Source organism: Saccopteryx bilineata, chromosome 11, assembly GCF_036850765.1.
Source record: "Saccopteryx bilineata isolate mSacBil1 chromosome 11, mSacBil1_pri_phased_curated, whole genome shotgun sequence".
NCBI lineage: Eukaryota > Metazoa > Chordata > Mammalia > Chiroptera > Emballonuridae > Saccopteryx > Saccopteryx bilineata.
Window position 1 is genome coordinate 33,386,359 of NC_089500.1, and position 21,263 is coordinate 33,407,621.

Sequence of the window (21,263 nt, forward strand, 5' to 3'; positions counted from 1 at the left end):
CCTCGTTCATGGGTATGATACACAGACTTTACAGCAGGGGTCCCCAAACTTTTTACACAGGGGGCCAGTTCACTGTCCCTCAGACCATTGGAGGGCCGGACTATAAAAAAAACTGAACAAATCCCTATGCACACTGTACATATCTTATTTTAAAGTAAAAAAACAAAATGGGAACAAATACAATATTTAAAATAAAGAACAAGTAAAGTTAAATCAACAAACTGACCAGTATTTCAATGGGAATTATGCTCTTCTCACTGACCACCAATGAAAGAGGTGCCCCTTCCGGAAATATGGCGGGGGCCGGATAAAGGGCCTCAGGGGGCCGCATGCAGCCTGCAGGCCGTAGTTTGGGGACCCCTGCTTTACAGGGTGATCTACTTTTACAGAAGATGGGGAAGATGAGAGAGGGATTTAGGTAGATAGATGAATAGAAGGTTAAAGCACATAAGGTAAAAAGTTAACATGTTTAATTTTGGTGGTGAGGATAGAGGAGTCTATAATTTTTTTGTGTGTATTTTTCTGAAGTTGGAAATGGGGAGGCAGTCAGACAGACTCCCGCATGCGCCTGACCGGGATCCACCCAGCATGCCCACCAGGGGGCGATGCTCTGCTCATCTGGGGCGCTGCTCTGTTGCAACCAGAGCCATTCTAGCTCCTGAGGCAGAGGCCACAGAGCCATCCTCAGCGCCCAGGCCAACTTTGCTCCAATGGAGCCTTGGCTGCGGGAGGGGAAGAGAGAGACAGAGAGGAAGGAGAGGGGGAGGGGTGGAGAAGCAGATGGGCGCTTCTCCTGTGTGCCCTGGCTGGGAATCGAACCCGGGACTCCTGCACGCCAGGCCGACGCTCTACCACTAAGCCAACTGGCCAGGGCCGAGGAGTCTATAATTTTTTATGTTCTGGTCTGTAGGCTAGAAATGTTTCAAAAATAAAATAAAAATAAATAAAAAGCCTCAAGTTGTTTAGTTTCAGATGAAGAGAACACTAAACATTTAAAATATACTGAACTGGGCAGCCAAAGAAGAGTGCCCTAGCATCCTAGAGACAGTTGAGTGGTGCTCTTTACTGTTTAAAATGCACCAATGCTTTTATTAATGACATAAAAAAAATAAGAGAGAGTATAATCTATCCTGAATGTTCGGGTAGGTGGTAGATGAAAGATGAATGGAATTTTCCCTAGGTCTCTTTATAGGCATGTTGTTTCTTGGTAAATGTGACAGAATGAATAAATGATCTGTATGGCAATTTTGGAAAATTTCTCAATGAGTTTAAGATAATGAAAGCAGGCAAATGAACTGACTGGAAGCTATTAGCTCAGCAGGTCAGACTTGCCCTTCGGAGTCAAGTCACAAATTTTGTAGGTTTTCTGGGTTTAGTTTGCTGATGAATCAGCTACATTTAAAAAGTTCCTTTTTCAGAATCCTTGGTCCCTCTCTGCCACCTGATTAGGCTCTGGAAACTTAATATTGGAGTATAAATATTAATAAGCTCTTAAAATAGAGGTAGCTGTCAAAAAGGTATACTATTTAAAATTTTTACTTTATATTGGTGTCCTTGCTTAAAGTGAAGTAGAGAATTAGGGCAATCATTTAGATAATTCAAGAAAAATTTTTTACACAGCTCCAATTGCCTAGACAGTTCAGGGTAAATCTACCTTTGGTGTAAAATAGTCTTATAGTTACTTCATTTTGCATAAATATGAACAGATTATATCAAATTAGACTTGTTTGCCTGTACCCTAACCACACTTTTACACATATACTTTATGCTTTATTCCCTTTTGTAAAAATAGGAGCAATAGTTTTGCTTGGGAAATTTTCCTAACGTTGGAGTCTTATCTCACTTGAGAGAAGGCTCTTACTCTCTCTCTGTGAACTTCCCTTTCCTTGGCTCTGAAATGTAGGGTTTGGATTTTATGAATTTTAAGCTAGCTTTTTCTTCATGCTTTTAAATAAAAAATCTTAGGATTTATTTTTCTCCATCCCTTTTTAAAAGAAATAAGTTGTCTTAAAGCAGTTAGGCTCACAGCAAAATTGAGGGGAGCTGTACAGGGATTTTTTATAAAACCCTTGCCTCCACGCATGCATAGTAGTATCCCCCATTATCAATATCCCTCACCAGAGTGAAACATCTGTTACAACTGATGAACCTAAATTGACAAGTCATAATCACCAGAGCCCATAATTTACATTAGGGCTCACTCCTGGTGTCATATAGTCTGTGGTTATTCGATATATAGTGACATACATATCCAGTAGCATCAAACAGTGCTACTGCTCTAAAACTCCTCTGTGCAGTGGCTATCTCTCTCCTTCCTTTACCCCTCACCACACCCAACCTCTGGAACCACTGATCTTATTACTGTTTCCCGAGGATTGTCTTTTTCAGAATGTCACATACTTGGAATCATAAAACATATAGCCTTTTCATATTGGCCTATTTCACTTAAGTAATATGCATTTAAGTTTCCTTCACGTCTTCTCATGGCTCGATAGCTCATTTCCTTTTAGCACTGTCTGGATGTACCAGTTCATTTATCCACTCACCTATTGAAGAATATCTTAGTTGCTTCCAAGTTTTGGCAATTATGAATAAACATCTGTATGCAGGTTTTTGTGTGGACATAAGTTTTCAACTTCTTTGAGTAAATACCAATGTGTGCAATTGCTAGATTATATGATAGAAGTATATTTAGTTTTGTAAAAACCCATCAAACTGTCCTCCAAAGTGGCTACACTATTTTGTATTCCCACCAGTGATGAAATGAGAGTTCCCATTGCTCCACATCCTCTACAGCAGTGGTCCCCAACCCCCGGGCCGCAGACCAGTACTGGTCCGTGGGCCATTTGGTACCGGTCCACAGAGAAAGAATAAATAACTTACATTATTTCCGTTTCATTTATATTAAGTCTGCACGATGTTTTATTTTTAAAAAATGACCAGATTCCCTCTGTTACATCCGTCTAAGATTCACTCTTGACGCTTGTCTCGGTCACGTGATACATTTATCCATCCCACCCTAACGGCCGGTCCATGAAAATATTTTCTGACATTAAACTGGTCCGTGGCCCAGAAAAGGTTGGGGACCACTGCAGTACAGCATGCCTCATGCTTGACTGTTATACTCTACTCTGTTCTGGTAACACATTTGATGACTGCTATCCTAGAGAACCTTGGCTATGGGAATACCCAAGCATTATGAGTTAATAAGATTTTACTATTACTGTTGGGAAGTGGAATTCAAGACCTGAATTAATTGCAGCATACTGATTTTATTGGAGTAAGCTGTTGACCAATAGCACTATTGATTATGTTTCTAAGAGAAATGCTATAATGGAATTTTGAAATCAACACATTTATTTCCATTAAAACTTCAAATCATTAGTAATTTTTATGGATGGTGATCCATCTGGGCATATATATTTATAAACTATGGATATGAATGATGTAAATGGATTTCATTTACACCAATTACAATTTTGCAGAAACTATGATTGGCTATCATTTTGGAGAGTCTGGTGATTCAGACCTATTTGAATAAATACTATATGCCAGGAATTGTGCTTGAGTGGGTTATATATGTCTTTGCTAGAAAAAAGAGAAAGGAGGATTGTGTTTCTTTGGCAGCTAAGATGCTGTTTAAAGGTTGTAAAGGTATACATGCAATGTCATCAATTACAGGACCTGCAAAATGGAGAAAGACATGGAAAAGAGTGGTTCTCAAGATTTTCTCCTGTTAATAAATAAGAAATTAAACAATCACAAAAATATTTAAAGTGGATATGAATGTTATTTATTTCCTTAAGATCAGCTGAATTAATTATTTTACTTTAATATGAATTAAAATTATATAGACTCCTGGGAACAATAAACCAAGGTCATAATATATGGAAAAAATAATGTGAGCTTTATTTTTTTCTTATAAAACATCTCTAGGGCAAAAAGAAGACTTTTTAGTGAGACACTGAGAATGATAAAAGAAAAACTCTTGTGTAAATAAAATGGTAAGTGACGTGTCAAGTAGTTTAATGTACATTATAAATAGATAGTACTATCTCATTTTTGTAAACAATAAAAGAATTAAGTCAATATGATTACCGTTCCCTCATGTAATACCTTAAATATAAAATAAATTTATATTTTTAATAAAATCAATTTAATTACTAGAATGAAGCTCTGGTAGCAACAAGGTAGATAATCTGTATTGGCTCTATCTAAAGAGTCCATCCACCCATCCATCCATCCATTCATTTATTTATTTATTTGTGAGAAATGGAGGATGAGAGAGATAGGAATATCAGGCTGTTCCTGTATGTGCTCTGACTGGGGCTTGAACCAGCAACTCCTGTACTTTGATATGACGCTCCAACTAACCAATAAAGCCCTATCTGACCAGGGCTTTATTTTTTTATTTATTGATTGATTTTTAGAGAAACAGAGAGAGGAAGGGAGAAAGAGAGGGGATGGGAAAGGGGAACATTCATTTGTTGTCCCACTCAGTCATATATTTATTGGTTGCTTCCCATGTGTGTCCTGACCAGGGATTGAACCTGAAACCTGTGGTTTCCAGACAATACTCTAACCAACTGAGCTAACCAGCCAGGGCCTATTTATTTATTTAATACTATTATTGTCAGCAGTGGTACCAAGTCATAGGGAACACAATTTAAAAAAAAACACCAAGGACTTTTCAGTCTATACTAAGAAGAGTGAATCTAACTAGTAGAAATCATTCAAAATGAAAAAAATAATGCAATAGTATTTGCCCCATTCTCCACCTTGGCAAAAAGAATCCTTTTTAATAAAAAACAATTATAATATAGCTGAACCGTTGTGACTCATTGTGCAAAGACAATGGTCTCCAAATACACATATATGTCCACAGATTCCCAAATAGCCATATAGTTAAATAAGGTCATATGTCTAATTGTGGTCAATGAGTTTTAAGGAGAAATAGAACTGATGTGCGTCACTTCTAGGTCAAAGCATTTATTAAAAGGTGTGTGACTTTCCAGTTCTCTCTTTCCTATATTTGTTCAGCATAGCTGTAAGGGGGAATTAGACTATGTCCCCAAATCACCATTTTAAAAGGAGCTGCCTGAACTCATAGCAGACTTGCTATGTGTCAATCCACTGAGAGAGGATCATTGTTGGTTTTACAGCATAACTTATCCTATGGTAATTAATAAACAGCCCATATCTGACATTTCATTTCTATTGCCTTCAGATATCCTGGCATGAAACTCCTAAACACATTGACTTTGTTCTATAAAAAGTTACTGCTGCCTGACCAGATGGTGGTGCTGTGGATAGAGCGTCAAACTGGGACATGGAGGACACAGGTTCAAAACCCTGAGGTCACCAGCTTGAGTGTGGGCTCATCTGGTTTGAGCAAGGCTCGCCAGCTTGAGCACAAGGTCGCTGGCTTGAGCAAGGGGTCACTTGGTTTGCTGTAGACCGCCGGTCAAGGCACATATGAGAAAGCAATCAATCAGAAACTAAGGGGCCGCAATGAAGAATTGATGCTCCTCATCTTTTCTCCCTTCCCGTCTGTCTGTCCTGTCTGTCCCTCTCTCTGGCTTTCCCTGTCTCTGTCACAAATAAAATAAAATAAAATAAAATTAAATTAAAAAAAGATTAAAAAAAAGTTACTGCCTATAACGAAGAATTGATGCTTCTCATATCTCCCTTCCTGTCTGTCTGTCCCTATCTGGCCCTCTCCCTGTCTTTGTTACCAAAAAAAAAGTTACTGCCAACTTTCCCCCTCCATTCTTTAATTCCTTAATTTATAAATTAAAGAAAGGGTTTCCCTGGCCTGATTCACTAAGGGCTAAAGAGAAAGGACTCATATAAACAAAACCCGAAATGAAAGAGAGGAAATTACCACAGACATCATAGATTTAAAAGGATCATACTAGAATATTATGAAAGATTATATGCCACCAAATTTAACAATCTAGAAAAAATGGCTAAATCCCTAGAACACTTTTCCTACACTGAGTAACAAAGTAGAAACTTAAATAGATCCATAAGCAGGGAGGAAATAGAAACAACTATCAAAAACCTCCCGAAAACAAAAGTCCAGGACCAGATAGCTAGCTACACTAGTGAATTCTACCAAATATTCAAAGATTTGGTAGCTATTTTTCTCAGTCTTCCAAAAAATAGAAGAAGCAATAGTCCCTAACACATTTTATGAGGCCAACATAACCCTGATACTAAAGCCCTGCAAGGACAACACAAAAAAAAGAACACTACAGACCAATATCTCTAATGAATACAGATGCAAAAATCCTAAACAAAATACTAACAAATCAAATACAACAATACATTAAAAAAATAACATATCATGATCAAGTGGGATTCATTCCAGGCGTACAAAGATGGTTCAACATTTGTAAATCAATTGACATAATACACCACATCAACAAAATATCCAATTTTGTTTACAAAACAAAAGATAAAAATCATATGATCCTATCAATAGATGCAGAAAGGCATTGATAAGCTACAACATCCATTTATGTTTAAAACACTTAATAAAATGGGTATAGAAGGAAAGTATCTCAACATAATAAAGGTCACGTATGAGAAATCATCAGCCAATATCATACTAAATGGTGAAAAACTAAAGGCTTTTCCTCTAAAATCAGAAACAAGACAAGGCTGCCCATTTTCTCCACTTTTTTTTTTTTTTTTGTATTTTCTGAAGCTGGAAACAGGGAGGCAGTCAGACAGACTCCCGCATGTACCCAACCGGGATCCACCCGGCACGCCCACCAAGGGGCGATGCTCTGCCCATCTGGGGCATTGTTCTGTTGCGACCAGAGCCACTCTAGCGCCTGAGGCAGAGACCATGGAGCCATCCCCAGCACCCACGCCATCTTTGCTCCAATGGAGCCTTGGCTGCGGGAGGGGAAGAGAGAGACAGAGAGGAAGGAGAGGGGGAGGGGTGGAGAAGCAGACGGGCGCCTCTCCTGTGTGCCTTGGCCGGGAATCGAACCCGGGACTTCTGCACGCCAGGCCGATGCTCGACCACTGAGCCAACTGGCCAGGGCCCATTTTCTCCACTTATGCAACATAATACTGTAAGTTTTTTTTAGCTAGAACAATCAGGCAAGAGAAAAAAATAAAAGGCATCCATATCAGGAAAGAAGTAAAGGTATCACTTTTTGCAGATGACATGATTCTATATATAGGAAACCCCAAAGACTTCACCAAAAAACTATTAGAAACAATAAACTAATACAGCAAAGTTTCACGATACAAAATCAATATACAAAAGTCTATTGCTTTTCTATATGTTAATAATGAAACTTCAGAAAATGAACTAAAAAAACCACAAAAAACAAAACCAATACTTTTTACAATTGCAACAACAAAAAAATAATAAAATACCTAGGAATAAAACTTAAAGGATGTAAAGGACCTATATACTAAAAACTACAAAGTATTATTAAAAGAAATTATAAAAGATACAATAAAATGGAAAAACATAGATGGATACAATAAATGGAATCAACATAGTTAAAATGGCCATACTACTCAAAACAGTATACAAATTTAATGCAATCCCCAATAAAATCCCAATGTCATTTTTTAAAGAAATAGAACAGAAAGTCACCAGGTTTGTATGGAACCATTCAAAACCCCAAATAGCCAAAGCAATCCTGAGGAAAAAGAATGAAGCTGGAGGTATCACAGTACCTGACTTTAAATTACAGTACAAAACCACAATAATCAAAACAGCATAGTATTGGCAGAAAAACAAACGTACAGACCAATGGAACAGAATCGAGAGCTCAGAATAAAACCACACACACACACACACACACACACACACACACACGGACAATCTTTGACAAATGAGCCAAAATACACAATGGAGACAAGGAAGCCACTTCATAAATGGTGCTGGGAAAATTGGAAAGCCACATGCAAAAGAATAAAACTTGATGACACTTTATCCCCATGCACAAAAATTAACTCAAAATGAATCAAAGACCTAAATAAAAAATCTGAAACAATAAATTACATTTTGACCCTAGAGAACATTTTATGAATTTGACCCCAAAGGCAAGGGAAGTAAAGGCAAAAGTAATGAATGGGACTATATTAGTTAAAAAGCTTCTGCTCGGCAAAAGAAACATACCACAAAACAAACAGGCAGCCAACCAAATATGAGATGTTTACAAACAGCTCTGTTAATGGGTTAATATCCAAAATATGTAAAGAAATCACAAAACTCAGCAACAAACAAGCAAACAATCCAATTAAAAAATGAGAAGGACCTGAACAGATACTTCTCCCAAGAAGACATACAAATGGCCAACAGATATATAAAAAGATGTTCATCTTCACTAGCTATCAGAAAAATGCAGATCAAAACTACAATGAGATACCACCTCACAACTGTCAGATTAGCTATCATCATCAAGACAGGTAATAACAAGTGTTGGAGAGGCTGTGGAGAAAAATTCCCAACTCATTCACTGTTAGTGGGAATGTAAACTGGTACAACCATTATGGAAGAAAGTATAGTGGTTCCTAAAAAAATTAAGAATAGAACTACCATATGACCCAGCAAAATCCCTCCACTGGGTATCTACCCAGAAAACTCAAAAACATTGGTACATAAAGACACATGCCCATCCCCACATTCATCGCAGCATTATTCACAGTGATCACGAAATGAAAACAGCCAAAGTGTCCTTCGATAGAGGATTGGATAAAGAAGATGTAGCACATATATACAAAGGAATAATACTCAGCCATAAGAAATGATGACATATTGCCATTTATGACAATATGGATGGACCTTGAGAACATTATACTGACATAAGTAAATCAGAAAAAGCTAAGAACTATATGATTTCACACATAGGTGGGATATAAAACTGAGACTCATGGACATACATAAAAGTGAAGTAGTTATTGGGGGAAAGGGGCTAGGGAAAAGGGAGCAAAGGAGGACAAAGTATATGATGATGGAAAATGATTTGACTTTGGGTGATGGGCACACAACACAACAGTTCAAATGCTATAGAAATGTTTACCTGAAACCAATGTACTCTTTTTTTTTTTTACATTGACAGAGAGAGTCAGAGAGAGGGACAGATAGGGACAGACAGGCAGGAACAAAGAGAGATGAGATGCATCAATCATCAGTATTTCGTTGCGACATCTTAGTTGTTCATTGATTGCTTTCTCATATGTGTCTTGACCATGGGCCTTCAGCAGACCGAGTAAGCTCTTGCTCAAGCCAGCAACCTTGGGTCCAAGCTGGTGAGCTTTGCTCAAATCAGATGAACCTGTGCTGAAACTGGCGACCTCAGGGTCTCGAACCTGGGTCCTCCGCATCCCAGTTCAATACTTTATCAACTGTGCCACTGCCTGGTCAGGCAGTATGTACTCTTATTGATCAATGTCACCTCACTAAATTTAATTTTCTAAATAAATAAATAAAAAAAGAAAGGGCTTTATCTATCTCATCTATCTACCACCCTCTCTTATTACAAAGTTTTAACTTATGGCCCAATATTTTAGCTGGATAAAGAAAGTGTGCTAGACTGGAGTAAGTTAGGTAATCATTCATGTTTTATCTTGATGTTCCTGGGTTTTTACTAAATAGGACCTTTGAAACTCAAATTTGTTGAAGCTAACAGCAACATCAGCCTGTGCAATCACCACCTACAAGAGACAGGAGGTGGTTAGTATTATGATGACTCCAATTATCTAGATCAGTGGTCCCCAACCCCCAGGCCGTGGACCAGTACCGGTCCTTAGAGAAAGAATAAATAAATTCCATTATTTTCGTTTTATTTATATTTAAGTCTGAACAATGTTTTATTTTTTTAAAATGACCAGATTCCCTCTGTTACACCCATCTAAGACTCACTCTTGACGCTTGTCTCGGTCACGTGATATATTTATCCGTCCCACCCTAAAGGCTGGTCCGTGAAAATATTTTCTAACATTAAACCTGTCCGTGGCCCAAAAAAGGTTGGGGACCACTGATCTAGATGATGATGATGACAATGATGATTGTACTACTGTTAGCTAACATTTCTATAACATTTACTGTTTATCAATCAGTGGTATTAATCTTTTCTCTATATTTACTTAATTTTTTAATTTATAATTAATGATTTTATCCCTAGTTTCTACCTATCTTACTTCTACTGGTTTAAATACCCACCTCATTTCACAACTTTCTGAAACCTTTCCCAACTCCTCTTTCTATTTAATCAGAAAGAAAAAAATAATGCAACTGAAGGTTTTCTTTGAAAGTTAAAGACTTCCCATAAGTTAGACAATTGGAACTTTAATATAATATTTATTGGAACAGGTTAAATTCAGGGTCATTGATGGGTACTTAGCTTTCCAGGCAAAAGGAGTATCTCATGAAACAACAATTGAACATTCCTTTCTGTATGGTCAATTTGAGCATCCTGAAAACTCTGTGACCCTAAGGCAGTGATTCTCAAACTTTTTGAAGTCGGGGCACATTTAAAATCCTACAAATAGGCCCTGGCCAGTTGGCTCAGTGGTCGAGCATCGGCCTGGCATGTGGAAGTCCTGGGTTCGATTCCTGGCCAGGGCACACAGGAGAAGCGCCCATCTGCTTCTCCACCCCTCCCCCTTTCCTTCCTCTCTGTCTCTCTCTTCCCCTCCCACAGCCAAGGCTCCATTGGAGCAAAGATGGCCCGGGCGCTGGGGATGGCTCCATGGCCTCTGCCTCAGGCGCTAGACTGGCTCTGGTCACAACAGAGCAACGCCCCAGATGGGCAGAGCGTCGTCCCCTGGTGGGCATGCAGGGTGGATCCCGGTTGGGTGTATGAGGGAGTCTGTCTGACTGCCTCCCTGTTTCCAGCTTCAGAAAAATACAAAAAGAAAAAGAAATCCTACAAATAATTGTAAGCGCACTATTTACAAATTTCTGAGAAATATGTTATAATAATTAAGTCAAATATTAAAGAAAAAATATAAAGTCTAAGCATGCTTTTATGGTAATTAAACAAAATAAATACGACAAAATTAATTTTATTCTGACATTAAAAAACATTTTTATGTTACATTTTTTTGAGTTATGCTTTTTAGAATTTGTAAAAAAGAGGGGTTAAAAAAATGACAAAAAAGTTATTGTTCTTAGTAAGATTTAGTAAATTCTGCAGGTCCTGACATGAATATGTTAAGGTTTTTCATTCTTGTGTTTATGAGAAACATGAGCCTGATGTGTCCTAGTGATTTCTTCGATGTTTGGGCATATACTTGAAAGGCAAACTCTCATTTCCTCATCAATACATTGAGGAATTCCTCTCTTTTTACTCTTAATTGTGTTGAGTGCAGAAAACCCCCACCATACATATCATCTTAACTTGACACCAAACAAAGGATAGAAGAAACTTTCCTCCAGTCTTTCTGGGGAACATGGGGGGTAGTGTAAACAATCCAGCACCACAGTTTAACAGCCTTTTGCAACCTAATCAGGCAAATGAGGTGGGGGGTTGAGCAGACTGTCAGCTTACAGCCAATTCCCCACACCTCTGTCCCCCCAAAATCTAAACTCCAAAAACCCTGTTGGTTTTTTGGTCCCCAACAGGCCATATATCTCTGGAATACCATAGGGCGCACCTGGAAATCTTCTAGGGCGCACCAGTGCGCCCTGGCACACACTTTGAGAACCACTGCCCTAAGGTCTAAAAGGGAAATAAAAAGACACATTTTTATTACTATGTTTAGTAATAGTAGTAAGAGACATTTGTTGAGCCCCTGCCATGTGTCAGGAAAGCTGCTAACTCAGTACACATACCTTTTAACTCCTTCCAGCATCCTTTTGAATTGTTCTATTATCTCCATTTTAAAGATGAGAAACCAGAGGCACAGAGAGGTAAGTCCATTGCCCATAAACATACACAGTTATTAAGTGATCCTAAAGCCCAGTAGTTAACCTGTAAACAGCACAGGCTCCTCTGGAGAGGGAATGTGGTCCCCCTAATTTTTCCATTATTTCTGAGGTTAGGGGACAGGCTGGATTACTGCAGAGCTCATTCCTTTTAGCACTTTTCCACCAAAGAGTCTTTCCTCCTTAGTCTACTATGATTGGTCAGGATGCTGGAAAAGCACACCTTTTCCTGAGAATCCTTCATAATCCACAACTCCAATTTGTGTTATGCCCTAAAGTTTGGAAGTGGGGAATTTAGCTACCCAGTTTTCCCTAATCAAAGAAGACAGGTGAGACGCAGTGCTAACGTGTCTCATACATCAAATTTTCATGATTCTGTATTATATTTTAAAGAAATCACATTTTTTACATTATTTATTACAGTAAATTGTTTATTATTAATCTCTTACTGTGCCTAATTTATATATTAAACTTTATCATAGGTATGTACATAAAAAAAACAGTATACAGAGGGTTCAGTATCATTCGCATCCACTGGGGTCATGAAATCTATCCGCCACAGGTAAGGGGGAGATGACAGTATACTGAAAATTATGCTAATGAGTTTAGGTATTCAAAAGAAGTTTTTAAACCCAAATACTAGTGGTATCCTTCACAGTAACTTTTCTACAAATTATCAATCATTGGAGTAATAAGTTCATCATATTTAAAAAACTATTTACAAAATTTTCTTTCTTGGCAATAGCCTCCAAATTTGCGGGTCCATCCCAAAGTGTTCTTAAAAGATCTCTTTCTGTCTGTAATGCCTCCTGGAAACAAAGCTCTTTGCCTGAAGTAACAGATTTTTTTCAAGGCTCTAATTACTTCCGGTGGCCCTTTGATAAACTGCTTTAGCCACTCTCATGCCTGTTCTAGACACTCAGTCTCATCCGAAGACTGCAAGACCTCATCAACCACTCCTAGGTTTAAAGCTTGTTTTGAATCCAGTTTGAGGGCCCCACTTAATACTTTGAGAGCTTGCCTACCGCCAATAATATCAGCCAGCCACGTAGCACCGCCCCAGCTCGGTATTATACCCATCTCCTTGTGAACAAATCTGATCTCACTCTCTCTAGTCATTAATCTGAAATCACATGCTGTAATAAATTCTGCTCCTCCACCCAATGCCCAACCTTGAACCAGTGCAACACTTAATAAAGGAAGTCTCATTAATCTTGTTAAGGTGTTTTGCATGAACATACATAATTCCTCTCCATCCTCTGGAGTTGCTAGTGCTTTCACAGCCCTCAGATCAGATCCTGAGCAGAAAGTATTTTCTGCCCCATGAACAATGAGACCTTTCCCCTCTGTCCAATTTTCCAATTCAGTCACTTTTTCCAAAAGTTGTAGCATCATAGCACCAGAAAAGGCATTCCTTTTACTTGGATTGTTCAGAGTAAGAATGCCAATGCCACTGTCTTCCTTCTGAAGGTCAATGGATCCACCAGGAAACTGTTGAAGTTTTTTTTTTTTTAACTTCTTCCTCATGGAAGCCATGAGAAGTATTATAAAGTGACAATCCCGTTTGATGTAGAAGGTTTTTCCTTATAGACATAGATGATGTCTTCAAAAGACTTCTTGCCATTTCTTGTTCGGACTCCATTCCTCTTTGCAAGCTGGTTTCTCTTACTGGAGCAAGATCAGAAATCACGTTTTGAAACAAACATAGGGAGGGAAGGAAGGAAAGAAGGAAGGAAGGAAGGAAGGAAAGAGAAAGGGAGGGAGGGAGGGAGGGAAGGAGGAAAAGAGGGAGGGAGGAAAGAAGGAAGGAAAGAAAAAGAAAAAGAAAAGAAAGAAAAGTAAGCCAGACAGCCAATTTGGATTTCTATTTAGGCTTAGTGACTATCTGGAACTCTTTCCCAAAAGTGTTTTCATTGCATGTGGCTAGATGATATATAGCTATATTTTTTCAACAGTTCTTATGTGCTTATGAAGAACTATATACTAATTATATAAACTTCATCTTTGTGGTAAATATAAGTAGGGAGCTCTATAATTATCTGAGTACAGATTTGAATCAATAATGAAAATAACAAAATTGTTTTATTACTGAGTTTTTATAATATTTATATAATTTACAAAATACTTTTATTAGTATACTAGCTGTACCTGGCCACACATTGCTGTGGTTCAGTCTGGGTAAGTGGAAAAGAAAGAAAAGAGAAAGTGCACGTTTCTAATATGTTTAATTTCACAATGCTTATGGGTATACAATATTTTCTGTTGTTCCATTGTCTGTGCAGATATAGAGATTATCTGGTTTGCCGAGTCTAGAACACACAACATATAATTGTCTGTGTGAGAAGCAATCTGTGTCTAGATCTAAAGCACACAATTCTAAAGATTGGCCCTGTGCTTTGTTGATGTGATTGCAAACGCCAACCGAATTGGGAACTGCAATCTCTTAAATTAAAATGGCATATCCGTTGGAATCATAGGAATGTGAGGAATGAGGACATCTTCACCTTTGAAAGGTTCTGTCAAGATTGTTGCTTCTACGAGATTGCTCATTAATTTTCTTACTGCAAGCCGTGTGCTGTTGCAAAGCTTTGGCTGGTTGATATTTAGCCACATGATAATTGGCACGCTGATTTTCAATTGCAGTACATGTGGTGGCATCCCTGGCAGATCGAGTGAATTAAAAAATTCTGTTGGATAATTAACTGCTTCATCTGGTTCCACAATAGTGTCAACGGACTTGTATGTGACTGCCTCAATTTGAATGTTAAACTGAATAATATTGTTAAGTTCATAGACGTCTTTGTTCTTGGCTGCAAGAATAGCTCATTCACTCAGCCAATTGTGATTCTTAAAATTCGTTTGAATATTGAGAAATATTTCTTCAATCAGTTCTTCTTTTGACGTCATTAAATTGCAGAAGTTATGAGGCAATGAAATTCGTCCTGAGGTCAGATCAACAAGCACCTTTCCGTTCCCAATTTCCAGCAATTGATGTGAGAATATCTCAGCTGATCGATCGTTTTGCAGCTGGACACGCATATTTGTAGTTAATTTTAACGTCTTTATGTGTCGCCACAAAGTAGAGTATTTTAGGTAAGCATTTATTTCATCCGCTGGTGTTGATCGAGGAATTACAGGTAATGTTTGCCTGAAGTCTCCTGCAAGCAATATTAATGTGTTCCCAAATGGTCTGATGTTTCCACGCAAATCTTGCAATGATTGATCAAGAGCCTAGAGCGATTTTTTGTGTGCCATTGTGCATTCATTCCAAACAATAAGTTTGCATTTCTGCAATACTTTTCCCATGCCAGATGCTTTGGAAATGTTGCATGTGGGAATTTCAATGAATTGCAGGTTCAATGGCAATTTCAAAGCGGAATGAGCAGTTTTTCCACCTGGTAGCAATACCGCAGCTATTCAGAAGATGCAAGAGCTAAGGCTATGTTATTTTGGGACTGAATTGATGACAGAATCAATCTAATTAGGAATGTTTTACCAGTTCCTCCTGGCGCATCTAAGAAGAAGATTTCTCCAACCCCGTTATTGACAGTTTGCATTATTTGATCGTAAATGCCTTTTTGCTCAAGCGTTAGCTTAGGAATATTTGATTGCACATACGACAAAAGATCAACCCGTGTTGTAATTTTGTTCACGATGCATTTCTACATCGAACGAAGCAGCAGCAGATCTATTCAGTGATGGCATTCCCAATTGATTGAGAACTTTGTTTGCAATTTCTAAGCACAAATCTTCAATCATTATCAATGCTTCATTGTAGATTTCTGCTGTGAAATCCATGTTCATATTTGAATTTTCCTTGTGTATTCTATGGAAAATACCTTCAGCCATGTGCAATTTATATTTCTCCCATAACATTAAAATGGAATCGTAAAATATTTAGTATAACATGTGTTGCTTTTAAGTCCAACATATGGTGCTGTTTTTTAAAAACAACAACATGTTTTTACCTGTCACAGGTGTGACATCTATATAATAGTAGGTATATAAAAACATAAAAACATGCGCATATTCGAATGCAACGTTGTGTCAAAATTTCAAGACAATCGGCAAAGAACTTTCGGAGATTTAAGATTTTGAACAAACGAACATTTACATTTTTATTTATATAGGTTAGATTTATAGGAACAGTTTGTGAGGTACATAAAATGGTTGTTCCTATTCTTACTTTATAGACAAGGAAATGGACTCTTGCTAGATTACATGACTTGACCAAGACAGCTGGGGACTCACATTTTATACTCTGAATTAAATCTCACAGTTGCAGCATTTTAGCTCTTGACCTTAACCCTATGTGATCCAGCTCTGTGGCCAGCCTCTTTAGAAGATGGAGGAAAATGGGAAGAAGAGAAGAGGGCTAAGTAACATTTTTATAAATAATTGAAAGTTAACTCATGGGACGTGGAAATGTCAAGTGTTTGAAAAAGAACTGACATCACAGTCTAACATTTCATAAATAATTGAAAGTTAACTCATGGGACCTGGAAACTTTAAGTGTCCAAAACAGAACTGACATCACAATTTATGGTGTGGTTGTTGACTAGTCTACTTATCTGGCTCAACGATTGAGGGTTTTATATTTTCTCTCTCTTTCTCCTCCTTTCTGGAATTTGTTTAACTATGATAACTTATGATTCATTCAACATTTAAAGTACTCTAATCCATTTGCCTGAAAAATCTTCTTCCCTTAATGCCAACCTGAACCCATCTGGATTCTCACAGTAAATCTGAAAGAAGGAATTACAGATGTGGGCATATTGTTAGTGCAGTGCTTCCTGGCTCATTTCCTGACCTAATTGGCATAAATGGGAGCAAAATTCACATTATTATACACATGCTATGGATAAGGCATTATGCAAGCTATCTTAGGTGAGCAGAAAATGAAAATGCAATTAAATATTTTTAAAGGAGCTTTTAATCTAGTAAAATAGTTTTTAAGCCTAAAAATCATGTGCCAACTCATAGTTTTTCCTCTCACGCAATATAAATTATTTAGTATCCAAGACAGTGTAACTAGGAAAAAAGATGTATTAATTTATTTAATAGTCAGTGGTTACTAAGTGATAGGGCAACATCTCAGGCCCTTTGGATGCAATGTAGCCTGAGACCACCTTATCCCCTGCCTTTACTCAAATGGGAAAATAATTTAAAAACTAAACACAAACAAAATGGTACAAGCTGTGTTAAGTGCAATGAAGCAAAAACAAACAAACAAACAAACAAGGGGCTAAGAAATGAAAAAACAGGTTTAAAGAGGAGACCTTAAACTAGATGTTCATCACAGGCAAGGTGACATTTAATCTGAGATCTAGGGGAGAAAGCAGCAAGTCTTATGAAGAGTGAGGGGAGGGGCATTCTAGGCAGAGAGAACAACACATTTGAGAATGCTAATTCAAACTAAAAATAATTGGAAATGTCTAATAAAACTACATATATATTTAACCATTTATCCAATAATTCCATATGTAAGAATTGACTCTAAAGATAGCTCTTCAACAACATGGAAATATATATGCAGAAAAGTTTATTTATTGCAGCATTATGTGTAATTACAAAATTTTGGAAATTATTTTTCTCTTTTTAAATTTTCACTTGAGACGGAAATGGCGCCGTGAGCAGCGCGTCCGACAGCTATCCCCTAAATCACAACAAATTTATCAACTAGAAACAGAAAAATTTATCCTCGGAGCATTCCGGAGTTCCACACAAACTGATAGCGAAAGGACTGTTATCACTTGAATCTGAGAGACGAGGGTGTGGAGGAATCTACCACAGGGACGTTCTTTCAAACCACAAGGAAGTGCGCCTGTGGTGAGTCAGCCCATATACTTGGGAACCACGAGCCGCCACCGCGAGCCGCCACGAGCCCCCGCGAGCCTCCGCCGCGAGCGGCCGCTGCGAACCGCCACCGCGAGTGGCCTCCACGAGCCGCCGCCGCGAGCCGCCGTGAGCAGCCGCGCGCGCCCCGGATGAGCACCGCTGACGTTCCCAGCGGCCCGCACACTGCGAGTGGGGGTCGCCGGCCACCGGTGCCCTGAGCGCCCCATTCGCGCCCGTGCCTTGGGCATTCCACGCGCCCAGGGCGCCCTGCTGGCCCGCACACCCAGGGGGCTCCATTATCCTGTGCCTGGTGCGGTCCAGCCGCCAGCGGCGGGGCGAGCGGGAGAGGCTTGGGAGACTCTCTCCGTGGGCGGGGCACCTCACCCAGCCATTCAAGCTAACAATCAAGCGTTGGGGGAGGGGCGCGCGCAGGCAGCCTAAAATACCTTCAGAAGCACAGCTGCGTCCCAATCACTGAAATTAGCTTAACCCATGAAATCTGCGCACCCTCAGTTCTATTTGATAAGATCTCTCTCAGTTCAGCGATCCAAGACAAGAGGCATGATATTTTTTAGTGCCTCTTGCTAAAGGGGCGGGGGCAACTTCTGATTGATAGAGCCTCCATATTCAGGGATAAACGCTAACAAGAAGGACTTGGCAGATAATAAGGTCTATACTACACTAGTCGTAAGCAGAGACTAGTGCCTCTTCTTCCCTGCAAAAACAGGCTACAAAGTGTGGAAAGCCTGGGTTGAGAGGTCCAACTAAATGATAGGCGCTGAACAGTCACCTTGACAACAATTGACTCCCACCCCCGCCTGATTACACTGGAGGCCCTGACTGTCAGAGCCTTTCCCAAAGCCTTGCACTGAGTGGGGATAGAGTGGGGATTTCCCAGCTCTTTGAGCCTCTTACTCCCCAGGCAGAAGCAGTTGCAGCCTTATAGCTGGATCACCAGGCTGCTAATTCAGAAAGGGGGGACTAGGAGAGAGAATCCAGGAAAGCAAACTCTCTCATCGTTGGACCCTGCAAACGCCAACAAGCCTTTACTTCCAGCAAGACTAAAAGCCAATTATATGACATTGCCATAGAATCCCATCAACTGCAAATCCCTACCTAAGAGTGACACAGGGGCAGAGCCTGGGGTACAGAGTCACCGACCAGGAAGAGGGAGAGAAAAGAAAAAGGAAGAAGTTAACCTCTCAAAATCAAGAAAAACCCACAGACTTTACAACTTGATCCACTAATTTTTTTGTTGTTGTTGTTGTTTGTTAATTCTATCTTTTTGCCTTTATATCCTCCACCTCGGTCCTTCTATTCTCTGCCCATCTCATGCTTCCCCTTTCTTGAACTACACTACCCATGAGTGTTGCATTTTATTTTTCTTCTTCATCCTCACCCTCCTTTAAGGTTATACTCCAAAACACTTAACTCTCACTCTCTCCTCTTTTGTTTTTTTTGTCTTGCTTTATTTTGTTTTTTTCTCTTCCTATTTTATTTCTTCCTTCGTTGTTCTCTTTTTCTTATTTTTTCCTTTCTATTCGTTTTTTCTTTTCTCATTTTACTTTCATCCCATATAATCCTCAATCACGAACAAATAAGTTAATTTGGGACTCAAGGCTTTTTTTTGGCTTTATTTCTCTTTTTTGCTTTTGTTTTTATTTTTTTTTCTTTTTTCTTGTTTGTTTATTTTTGTGGCATTTTGGGTCCTCCCAACCCAAGGTCTCCATTGTATTTAGTCTTCGCTCCACTTAATACAACAGATTTTTACTTATTATTTTTATTTTTTCTTCTTTATTATTCTTTTTTGGTCCTTTTTTCTGGTTCCCTCTTATCTCTCTCATTATATCTCTTAGTTGACTATCACTTACAAGCAAATCATCTTATGCTTGTCTAAGATTTTCTTCCCTTTTTTTTTTTTTTTTGCATTTAGTAGGCCCCTACTTCCTTTTTTTTTGCCCCTTGAACTCTTCACCCCAAATCAGACCCTCCATTATAGGCACGATATTTCCCTGAGGAGGGGAGAGGAGGGAAAGAGAAGAGAGAAAAAAAGGGGGAAATAATAAATTATTACTGTTTTTTTTTTGTAGGGTGTTTTACCTTTTTATTTATTTATTTATTTTTTTTACTTTTTACTCTTTATTAATTCTAATTAGTGCTATCAATAAGACCACCCTCAGATGCCGATAAGAAAGAGGAAATCGAATATTATGGATACAAAAGAAAGAGAGGTAACACAAATAGATGTGGAAAAATCTATGGAGAAAAGACTTAACATATTGGAAGCCTTGGAGCTAAATGACAGAGAATTTAAAATAGAAATCTTAAAAATACTCAGAGAGATACAAGAAAACACAGAAAGGCAATATAGGGAGATCAGAAAACAACTCAATGAACACAAAGAATATATTACCAAGGAAATTGAAACTATAAAAACAAATCAAACAGAAATGAAAAACTCAATTCACGAGCTGAAAAACGAGGTAACAAGCTTAGCTAACAGAACAGCCCAGATTGAAGATAGGATTAGTGAAATAAAAGACAAACAACTTGAGGCACAACAGAGAGAAGAAGAAAGAGACTCAAAAATAATAAAAAACGAGAAAGCCCTACAGGAATTGTCTGACTCCATCAGAAAGAATAACATAAGAATAATAGGTATATCAGAGGGAGAAGAGAAAGAAAATGGAACGGAGAATATACTCAAACAAATAATAGACGAGAACTTCCCAAGCCTGTGGAAGGAACTAAAGCCTCAAATTCAAGAAGCAAACAGAACACCAAGTTTTCTTAACCCCAACAAACCCACTCCAAGGCACATCATAATGAAGATGACACAAACCAATGACAAAGAAAAAATTCTCAAGGCAGCCAGGGAAAAGAAGAGTACAACATATAAAGGAAGGCCTATTAGATTATCATCAGATTTCTCAGCAGAAACTCTACAAGCTAGAAGAGAGTGGACCCCAATATTTAAAGCCCTGAAAGAGAGGAACGTTCAGCCAAGAATACTATACCCATCAAAGCTATCCTTCAAGTATGAAGGAGATATAAAAACATTCACAAATACAGAAAAGATGAGAGAATTTATCAACAGAAAGCCCCCACTCCAGGAAATACTAAAGGGGGTTTTCCAACCAGATTCAAAGAACAAAAGAAAACAACACCACAAGTAACAGCTCCACCAAGAACACAATAAAACCAAACTTAAACTGTGACAACGAAGGAAAAAAAGGGGGGAGAGGATGGAGATTAACAGTAGCAAAGGATGATGAAGTGCAGAAATACTTATAAGATAGGGTACTACAATGAATATGGTAGGTACCCTTTTCATTACTTAATGGTAACCACCCTTAAAAAAACCACCACAAAAACACTTGACTTAAAAAAGGTAGCAACAGAGGAAAGAAGTATGGAACACAAACAAACAAAAACAAATGATAGAAAAACAAAAGAGAAGAATCAAACTAGATACAAAACTAACAGAAAGCAATTTATAAAATGGCAGTAGGGAACCCAC

At 38.5% G+C, this 21,263-nt stretch overlaps 1 pseudogene; it reads right to left on the minus strand.

The window, feature by feature from the left end:
* Positions 1-12,585: 12,585 nt before the first annotated feature.
* On the minus strand, positions 12,586-13,581 carry LOC136315040 (ethylmalonyl-CoA decarboxylase pseudogene; annotated as a pseudogene).
* Between the last annotated feature and the right edge of the window lie 7,682 nt (positions 13,582-21,263).